This window comes from Convolutriloba macropyga, chromosome 12 (assembly GCF_964194025.1).
Source record: "Convolutriloba macropyga chromosome 12, txConMacr16.3, whole genome shotgun sequence".
NCBI classification, from domain to species: Eukaryota; Metazoa; Xenacoelomorpha; order Acoela; family Convolutidae; genus Convolutriloba; species Convolutriloba macropyga.
Window position 1 is genome coordinate 23,754,332 of NC_134479.1, and position 11,647 is coordinate 23,765,978.

The following is an 11,647-nucleotide window of genomic DNA, read 5'->3' on the forward strand; positions in this document are numbered from 1 at the left end:
CGGACCAAATGTTGCGATGCAACTTTAATTGAATGACTGTTAGAAATGCTTTATTATAACGCTTTATGCTTAAGAATCTCAAGCTCGAAAAGACCAAGTGAATTTGATAATATCGTTTGAAATTATGAACGTTGGTTTCAGCACGTGGTTAATTATCATTGTTTTCCTCATCTTACTCGGATTGCTTTGAATGTCATTGGATAAAATGTCCTTGTATCTCGTAATATACTGGCCTCCTTGAACTGGTTCAACTTTATTAATGTATCAATGAAACTGGCTTTTTGGTTAAGTGGTCAATTGCGTTAAATAATATTCCTCAGCAAAAGTGTATTGATACGTTCTTAAAATCAATCAGTTCTTGTTTGCCAGTTTTTGTAAAGTTGTAACGTACATTTTCCTGTTTTCATTCCTCGTTTGCGTCCCCTGTTAGTCATTCTTCATCTGTGTCATCTTCCTTGTCAATCGCAATGACGGCATATCAATATTGTCTTTCATTAACAAGACAAGCTTGTTGACTGGTCGTATAAAGAGTCCAGATGATGTCTTCATTTCAACTACTCGAACTACTATATCGTAACAGTGTGTTATATTATATCATATTATTACATATATTTTCTTATTACAGAATGCTACTCATAGAACCAATAATTCACCTATTTGTCAATATTTGTACAGTTCTTTTCTGCTGTTGCTCCAAAGAAATCTACCAGGAGTAACGGAACTGTGTTTGCTTGCGTAGAATTGCACTATTAAAGGAATTTTGTGTTGGATTTCTTAGTATCATTCAAATTTATACCTTTTTGGTACCTGAAGCATTCTTTTTTCTCTCGAAATTAATCATCAAAAAGGAATCAATTTCATTAGGATCAAGCAGAGTATGATAGTCCTCCGACATCAGAAGGAAAAAGACGGTTGCAATTTCAGGCACTTTTAAGCTTAGTGATTTGGTGTCAACTCTAAATAAATACAGTTTTGGGTTTTTCAAGGAGCTGATATAATTCAAAAAACGAGTTCTTTGTTTTGTTTTTAGATTCACATACGGCTTTCCTGTCTTTACTTTTAATAATAGTTCACATTTTTGGTCGTTTCTGGGTGGCCTACACTGTTTTTTTTTGAAACTAAATAATATCAAAATGTCCCTTTTTACGATAAGATCTCAAAGAAGTAGCAACAATGCTCAAATAATATCACACTGCATCACACTGTGATAAAAGAATTACCTGCAAGCTTCCGAATACTGTTATTTCTTGATAATTTTACTATAAGAAGCCATTAAACACATAAGAAAGCCATAAGAAAAGTGCGTTATATATTCCTGCTTGTTTCTTCTGATTTCTGATTATTTATGCTTAACATACACCCGTATAACCGTATGCCTATTTTAGTTTTTTAATGTTGATTCCCCAATAGGTTTTTTTGAGTTGATGACATAAAATCACAGCCACAAGCATTAAAGATTCACAATTACTTTGAATTTTGCACCTGAAGTTTTACTTGTAAACTTTACCTGAGATTTACCTTACCTGGAGTGTGGATTGACAGAGTTTAGCCAAATCTATATTAGTTTATTTTATCACTTTCTGTTTACCGATTGTATTACGGGAACCGTCAGCCTGCACTCACCAAAGATCTGAAACATATTGAACGATTATGATAATTCGCCCCAGTCAAAATCGAAAGGCTCTCTTGCAAAAATCTGACAGGCCGCCAGAATCTTGCAAGATGAAACATTCCTTCTGTATGGATATTGCAAGATAAATTTTTTGTGCCAGACTCATATAAAATGAGAATTGTTCTGCCCATGGTGGCACGATTTTTGGGCAGTAAAAAAAGCAAGGATGCTCCGACTAAAGTTGCCCAGGGGGCCGATAAAAGGATTTTCTAAATGTTTTACTGTGATATCTGATTTTAAATTAAATTCTGCTTTTAGCACAAAACAATGGAAATAGAAAGTGGTAATTTTTGGGCGGTGGTAAAAATTTGTACCAATTTTTTAAATGACAGCTGCCCTACTGAATTTCAACTATATTGATCAGAAAATAATGATACAGAAAATGAACAAATTCCGCCATTCAAATCATAACCCAACTGGAAAAAAAACCGGTGGTCTTCGCAAGAATCTTGCAAGATAACCATTTTTCTGCCAGTTCCTGCAAGAGAAAATCTTTTCTTGAGCATATCTTACAACATAGCGTTTTTTTTGTAAGAACTTGCATAACCATTTGAAAACCATTTTATGCAAAAATTTACTAGAGTCTGAGAAAATAAGCAACAGCTCTCGCATGGGGCAGTTATCTAAATTGCAGAGAGTGAAAATGCTTACCGCTCTCTTTTTTTCGACTGCTATCCGATGGTGGTAGTCAACTGAGGCACCTGAAGTTAAATTACAAAATACAAATATATATATATATATATATATATATATATATATATATATATATATACATATTGTAACAGAAGAAATACTGGATGTGCATCTCCAGCCAATCAGAGACTGAGAAGACACTATTCTCTTTTATATAGATAGAACTGAACTTACCATAGTCAGTCTGTTAGTTTAGCAACACTATGTGTACACTCAAGACTCCGGTGCTGTTCTTAATAACCACCGTTATAATTGAAGTTATAGTATATTGTTTTACTGAGTCGGTTAGTCTTAGAGATATAGGTAAGTCTACTTCGCGCGTAGAAAGAAGTAGCTCCAGCTCTTTATACATTAAGGCTGTAAAAGGACCTTGGGTCTGCCTTAACTGGTGCGACCAGTGAGTTAACAAACTCTAACCGTGAAAAGAACTCAAATAAAACACCCTTTTCTCTTTTGAGAAAGAAACTTAGAAATAGACTACATATTTTAGTACTTTTTCTTTACATAAAACTTAAGAATAAAAGGGAACACACTCCCAACAAATAGAAAATCACCCATTATAAACACAAAATAACATATATGGATTATTATATTGATCAATATATTGACCTCCTTCTTCTATCTCGACACACTCGGACGAACTACAGTTAGCCGTTCTTACACAACAGAACAAACGTTCAGCGAAGGAAATTCTCCCCTTTGAAGTTAAACACTATCAACACCAAGATGAATTAAATATACTTCTAAACACCGCAAAACAACTCAAATACCACTGTTTTGCAGTTGAACAACAGCCTCTTCTTTCACTATCAGAAAGGGCATCACAAATTTCACGAATTGTTCTTCAATCATATCTAATTGAAATTTACGGGACCCAACTCACCAAGTGTTCAATTCTTTTCGTACGATATCCATTCTCGGACAAATGCACTTCTCTAATATTTGATACGTTTTTTAATCCACTCTCAGACACCCTATTTGAATTCCTTAACGGAATATGGACAGAAATACAACCTTCAGATAGGGAAGGAGTATTCCGTAAATCTTCTTTTGAGTTTCTTAAACGTCTTGCATCCACACTTAATGTAAATGCACAATAATCACGACGAGAGTGTGTTCACAAAATCGCTCGGCAGGAAGTAGAAGTATTCACCCACCTTCTCAAAATATTATTAGTTCAGTTCAAGATGCTGAATTAAGTGAAGAGGTAATCACAGATTCTCTCACACTTTTATCTTGGTATATACATAGACTTTGGAAAAGCCTGGTTAGACACATTCTTCCAGCAACAAAATTAATAGCAGAAACCTATCCACATATATTACCTAAATTACCAGAAACACTTCATTATATACATGATGAAAACTGGTTTCCAGAAAACTTTGTAAACATTCCGGAGATCCCATCAGAAACTATTCAGAAATTAAGTATAAACAGACAATATATACAGATAAAAAAATATAATGCGAAAACAAGTCCGTTTACCTTCACGAATAATTCAGAAAAAGTTAATACTTCTCTTGAAACTTCACCGTTAGAGAATATGGAAACGATAGTTCATTCTCAGCAGACAGATACTCACATAAATGAAACAACAGAAACAGATTTTAACTCAACACTACTAGATGATGGAACATTATTTTCATCCCACGCGGTAAACACTTTAATTGACCTTGAGAGTAATGATCACCAAACAATAAATAATAATAACATTACACAAACCACTATAGATAATACGGGAAACAACCACAATTACCAAAATCGGCAACCTGTGAATTCGACTGAATTATTACAAAATTCAGATCCACTAAATACAGCCTTGCTACAATTACCTAATATTAATACACCTCTACCACTCTTAAACAGGCAAAATTTTGTACACTTTAACACAGAACCCACTATACTGAATAATTCATACCCATACCCGTTGCTAATCAGAACTTTCAAATTACTCCACAACAAATCGTTAATATCGTGAGACAATTAAACTCACAAAATACACAGCAAACCACAAATGCTCCAACTCCTTATTATTTACAGGCGACATCCACACAAACGCCTTCACCTGTTGTACGTCGAAATACACAACTAATGTATCCTTATTTAGGAGGATCAGTACCTATGCAACAGTCATTAAGACCGTTCGATGGTACTGATCCCACTTATACAACAGAGGAGTTTCTAAATGCTATCACAGCAAACATGATAATGAGAGCCGGACCAGAGCAAACTGATTCACCATATCATGAAGTCTGGATTCTGAACCGTATTGCCATGACTCAAACGGCTCTAATTGGACCGGCACAACAGTGGTATTCACACCTACCACTAGAAATAAAAAAGAACTGGCAAGCAATTTGCCGAGAGTTTCAAAAAACATTCGATAATCAACAATTGCAAACACAAGCGAAATTATTACTAGAAAGCATCACACGCGCTTCTGGAGAACAAATAAAAAAACTTGCACTGAGAATTGAGCAAATGGCTCGAAAAGCATACGTTAATAACGCACCTGATATGCGTAATGCAAAAATGAATGACGCACTTGTCAAAGCACTTGATCCACAGTTAGCCAGAATCGCTCTAAAGAAGATCGCAAATCACAAATTTAACGCATTGGAACCACAGCTTCCATTTGCACAACTAGTAGAAAAAATACACCAGGAAGATATTACACGAACACATATAGACAGACACAAATTAACATCAAAAAGCACATTGTCACCAACAATTAATAATCTTACACAAGATATAAACCAACTAACGGTAGGTGACGTCCATATAATGGAACAAGATATTGCTCACGGGATCAACGTAGTACGACACAAGTACTCAAATGATCCAAATTTTAAAGGGAAACCACTATTCCTCAAATTTTGTAAAAAGTGTTCACGATCAGGCCATAGTATCTCCACGTGCCCTGACAAACGCTACACAAAACCAATAGATAAACTAAAATTTCAAAAACAAACTTTTAATCAAGCCATGAAGGGAAATCAAAATCTCCCAAACCGACAAATCACCTCAAATAATATGACCGGTAAACCACTACCTTTTTCATATTGTTCTCCTAGTAATAGTCGAGAAGAACGTGATAACTCACGACATAGAAGCCCAAACAAAAATTATCAAAATACTTTGATACCATATTATGGTAACAGCAACTTTAAACCCCCCCCTGTAGAAGTGGTTCACCTTTTCCACGTCCACAAAACTATCAAAAACACACAAGTAACAATAATAACAATAATCGACAACAGTCAACCCATTATAATCGAGATGGAAATCGTTCAAGAAGACCATTCTCACGTAACCGCCTTCGGAATATCCAAAATTATATTAACACACTTTTAGACCAAGAGCAAACAGAAAACACTACGTCATACACTGATGATTCAAACACACAAGATGTCTCAGAGGAGACACTTCTTGAACAACAATTCAATGACTTGTTACAAGAATTAAACCAAGATACTCAAGACGAATACTTTGATTGCCAAGAATAGTGTAACACTCTCACTGAGACATACATTCTTTCTACTTCAAACAAAAGTAATATTTGGGTATTACCCCTAACTATATATACACAACAAACACTCGACCATAAGAAAACGGTATCACCACCACATCTAGAAATAGATTTTATTTTGGCTTCTGGCGCACCACTCAATGTTCTAATTTACGACACTTGGAACGAAACACAATAATATCACAAATTAAAGCTTCAAGCACCGACCTTTGTTCTCTCAGCAGCAAATAACTCAAGACTCCAATCGAATGGCACAGTTAAACTTACTCTACACCCAGATGTATCAGAGAAAAGAAATTTAAAACACCTATCATTTTCATTACTCTTTCATGTTTCAAACACAAAATTTAATATACTAGGTACACCATTCCTAGTAAAGTATGTAGAATCAATCAAATGCTCCACACACACATTGGAGATAAAAACTAATGATGACATAAAATTATTAAAATTTTATGATTCCTCTATAAAACCTCCACCATATTATTCACGATTATTTCCATTATTGGAGACCACTCATTATATTTCACACTCTTCGATCATAGAATACTAACTTATCAGTTAACAGCATACGAATGCAAAAACAAACATTCAAACGGCGCTATTTTCTATGCATCTGATTTCTCATTCATACCACTGCGTAAGAATATGTTCTTCTCGATCATGGACATAAACAATTTAGAATAACCATATTAATCGTTTATCCAAATTTTGATACAGAATCCTCTAAACCACCCCCTCACTCTTGTAAAAGGCATAATTGGATACGCTCTACGAGATATCTCCACAACAGACCATCAAACAACAAAATATCGCGTAAATGAACTCACAGAATTCATGTTACGACGGACGCTTATAATTCAAATTACCTTACTCAAGGTACTTCAGAAACACTTAAAAAGCTTTATTGCTTGAATCTAACTAAACAACAAGAACATGAATATAGATCACAACAGAAACGGTTTCACATACCATTTGACACCTCAAAATTCTCAGAAATCGGCACAGATTTTCTCAAAATGTTCAATTTCGAGCACACACAACTATCTCAAGCACAATTCGAACACTTAGCAAAATTACTTATACAATATAAACAATGCTACGCAACATCTAAATTCGATGTTGGCAAAGTAAAAGTAGAACTTAACCTTCCACTAAAGGCAACCGCAATATTCAAAAAACAACGAGCTACTCGTATTCCACTTCAATTACAAGATAAAGTACAACACCTACTAGATATCTTAACACATTTTGATATGATAGCACCAGTAAATACAGAATCCCTCACCACAGGGAACACCTTTATCAATCCAGTAATTATCCTCAGGAAAGGCGAATCACTTAAAATTGTCCTTGACGCTCGCCAATTAAATACAATGATAGATGAAACAAAATGCAGTTGGCCCATAGAACCAATACAAATTATTCTCACACGCATTAAAGGACCAATTTTCTCAATAGGAGACATGAATAGCGCTTAAAACCAAATGCCACTAGATCAGCCATCACAAAGGCTCACAAATTTCGTCATAGCTTGGCAACAATATTGTTTTAAACGCCTTTTCTATGGTATTTCTATAGGGCCTGCAAACACTTGAACAATATCTCCATATATTGCATCATGAAAACCTTAAAGCAGCACCTCATGAATCTTTCTTTTTCTTGAACTCATATACCCATTGAAATCTAAAATTGATGGTTTTCTTAAAATACAACCACCTAAAAACAAAAAAGAGATCCAAAATTATGTTGGATTTCTCACCTTTATATCAAAGTACGTTTATAATTTACATGTCATTCTTCGACCCTTTTATCTACAACTTAGAGATACCACTGAATTTAAATGGACACCAGAACTACAAAATACATTTGATAGAATTAAAAAAAGAACTTACAGATGGAACACTCCGTCTGGCAATACCAAATTCAGAAAAACCTTTTATATTCTTTGCGACGCCTCAAACTATGGCATTGGAGCTGCACTATTACAAAAAAATAAATTTGGAAAAATGAAATTGGTGTCCGCCAATTCTCGTCTATTTTCGACCGCCGAACTTAGACTCTCCACAATTCTTCGTGAATGTTCAGCGATAATCTATGCACTTTCGGAATATGAATTCCTTATCCAAGGATCAAAACAACCAATTATCTTATACACTGACCACAAACCAATTCTCTTTTTATTTACACAGAAAAACAAACCCAATCACCGGGTTTACAAATTTCAATTAATCTTTATGAAATTTCCAAACTTAGAAATAGTTTGGACAGAAAGAAAAAACCTTTCACTTCCAGATCTATTAAGTCATTCACTTACGACTACTACACAAGACGAAAACCGTCTTAAAACAGTTGAAATTCCGGACTCTATAAAATTCTTCATGACTCACAATCAAAACACACAGCCGATGCAGTGCCACTACGCCGTTTCAAAAGAATACATTAACCCAGTATCTACAAACACAAATGTAGACTCACCACATTTTCCGACCTACCTACAAATAAAAAATAACTATTTTAGAGTACAACTTGAAAAATGATCTCTATCTTCCAATATCACTCCACGAATTTAAAACCAAAGCCCAAAGCACAACCATTAGGACGGATAACACAAAACAAAACTCAACAAATACACAATTCTACAACCCCTGAATCTCCCTATCCCATCATACAACATGCAGATGTTACGCTAAATATTAACAGAACAGAACAATACACTTAATCATCTACACACGCAAACTATACCGAACTAATAAATCAAATAAAATTCTCACTACCAGCATTAGACGATTTCGTACCGTCATCACCTAAAATTTATAATTACTTTCATCACGAGAATACCATACTTGATGATAAACACTTGTACCAAGCACACAACAAGACCCAGTAATTAGACAGCTGATACTTTGGAAAACTTATAAGAACCACCCACCTTGCCATCACTTACAATCCGTGCTAACAAAGGTTTATTACACTATTACAGACGCTTCATACACCTATATATTAACGAAACGGATCACCTTTTGTACTATATACAAGAAACTGATCCACCGAAAGTCTGTCTTCCACTTTCACTACTTTTAAATGTTTTCTACAATGCACATACACACAAATTTTTAGGCCACCGTGGGCGCGAAAAGACACATGCAACATTTACTACACACTATTATTTCCCAAACATCCACACCTGGACTGCAATACGCACACAAGACTGTTTGAGTTGCCAAACGAGAAAATCAATGCCCAATCTTCTTATGGCACCACAACAAACATTTCCTGAAGTATCACCATACTTCAATCAATGTATTTCAATGGACACAAAAGGTCCAATCTCCCCGTCTTAAGATGGAAATTCATACGTATATGTTATCGTAGACGCATTTACACATAATGTTGTACTGCAACCTTCTCCAAAAAACGACGCCACTAGCGCACTAAATGTACTTTTCGATCATTGGGTTTTTAAATTTGGAATACCAGATATTCTAGTAACAGATAATGGAAATGAATACATTAACGGAGAATTTGCACATTTTCGTCGCACGTATAATGTACAATTTAAACCGCGAACACCATATGCACCATGGTCAAACGGCCTTGACAAAAATAGTAATCGACAATTAAACACATTTCTTCGCACAGTTTTAGACACACAATATAATACGTGGTCAGAAAAAGTAAAAGTATTTCCGTTCGCATTTAATTCACAAATTAGAACAAATATGAATTTCTCCCCGTACGAACTTGTCTTTGGTCAAAAACCCAAACAACCCATAATGTTTCACCTATCTTCCACTACAGATAGTTCTGGGAATTGTAAACCCTCATCAGAATCAACTTGTAATTCTATACCTACACATACACATACCGACCATCTTGGTCACCACCCACAGATTAGAAAATTACAAAAAGGAACTTATGTGCACTGGTTTCTCAACCGTGAAAAGGTACACTCAGAAGTCTATAACGAAGTTCACAATTATTTAAACCAAAACAGACATTTACGAACATTTATAAATCGCCGTTTTGGAACGGCACAACCACTAAAAAAATTAATTCATATGTTTTGGTTGTCAATAAAGCCACACAAATTGGCATTTCAAAAAAGATTCAACAACAGAAAGTTGGACCCTATAAAATAATTGATACACACACACTAGTCACTTATAAACTTGAGGACTTTTCAGGTAAAAAATTTACTCGACACCGAAGTAATATCGTACCATATTACCCTAAGGCACTGTTCATTCAAGAACAAATGGAGAAGTGTTTCTCGGATACTTCACTACTCAGACTTCACCCTAAACGTCCAACAGTCTACAAAACGAAATCAGCCTCGTTTAGTCTAGATCACCCAGACACACCGTCAAATAATGAACCTCCCCCCAGTACCTTGTAGTTTGTCTGAAATACCCGAAGATACTTCGGAAAATTACAATACAAGAAATCCTCACCTTAGACGACAACCGATAAAAGACTACCGAGTCTTTATACCACCATCTAAAATTTCGACTTCGCGAACACAGAACGCGTGAATATATTCACACTATATCTTTAAACTACACATAAAACACTTTTATCGCTCCATTTAGCCGATCTAAGTTCAGCATAACACTATAATCTACCTACAAATACAAGTTAAGGGAAAATATAAATCCCTCGTTCTCTATACGAGTGGGATAATTCGGATAGTTCTTTCACCGCCTTCCCCCCTAAAACAATGACTCTCACTGTGAAAGTTAATTAAGTCCCTTAGTATAGTTAACAAAGAACAGTGACTATCTTTTCACCTGCTTTCCTAGCAGAATTACAAAACCTCTCCATCAGGAAATGAAAGGAAGGGAATTAGGAACCATTCACTACAATAATAATAGAAAGTAAATTAACTAAAATTAAGTTAATACCCGACCCACAGCTTGGCTTGGGAACAATTCCCAAATCTTATTTCTTTGCCAACTTCTGATTCGGTAACTTTTCTATCCCCGAATGAAAAGTCGTGATCAGACGAACTCATATCGCCTAATTTCACTTTTCAGTCCACCTCTCTCTCAGCCTAGTTGCTTCTCTTTCTTTCTCTCTTCATCAAAACTTTCTCGCTTAAATCTTGCACCACCTTTCACTTTCTCTCTCTAAAAACAATTACAAAATTTTTCACAAAAATTTTCAAATCTCTTCTCTCCACCTCTACAACACTCTGTTTAAAATATAAGAACTGTCACACAGCACAGTTCTTACAACGAAAACTTCTCAACACAATCCACCTCAAAACCAACATCATTCAGTCACACAGCACTGAATAAATCCACTTCTCGACTCTAGTACAGGTATGCACATTACCTCCCAGCATCGACTGGAAGTATTATTCAAACGAACACCATACGCGGACACCTTCCGCTATATACAAAATTTTAATCCTAAAAAATACGGTTTCAAGATATTTTCTATAATCTAGATCACATTCTATATTCACACACTTGCTGTGAATGAGTCTTTTATATTAGAGATTTTAATAACGAGCGTATAGCACTTTTCTATCTTCCGATTTTTCCACCACAAGCTACCCCAAAACCTTCTGAAGTATTATACACCGATATTGTATACACAGTTAATTTTGATGCTATCCCAGCATCATATGATATCAAATTCAAAAAAGAACTTCTTAGGTTGGATGAACAAAACCAACAACTCGTTAAACAACAGAAACCTATAAAATAAATTATATCCATAAACTCTCTATTCGTATGAACGCAATG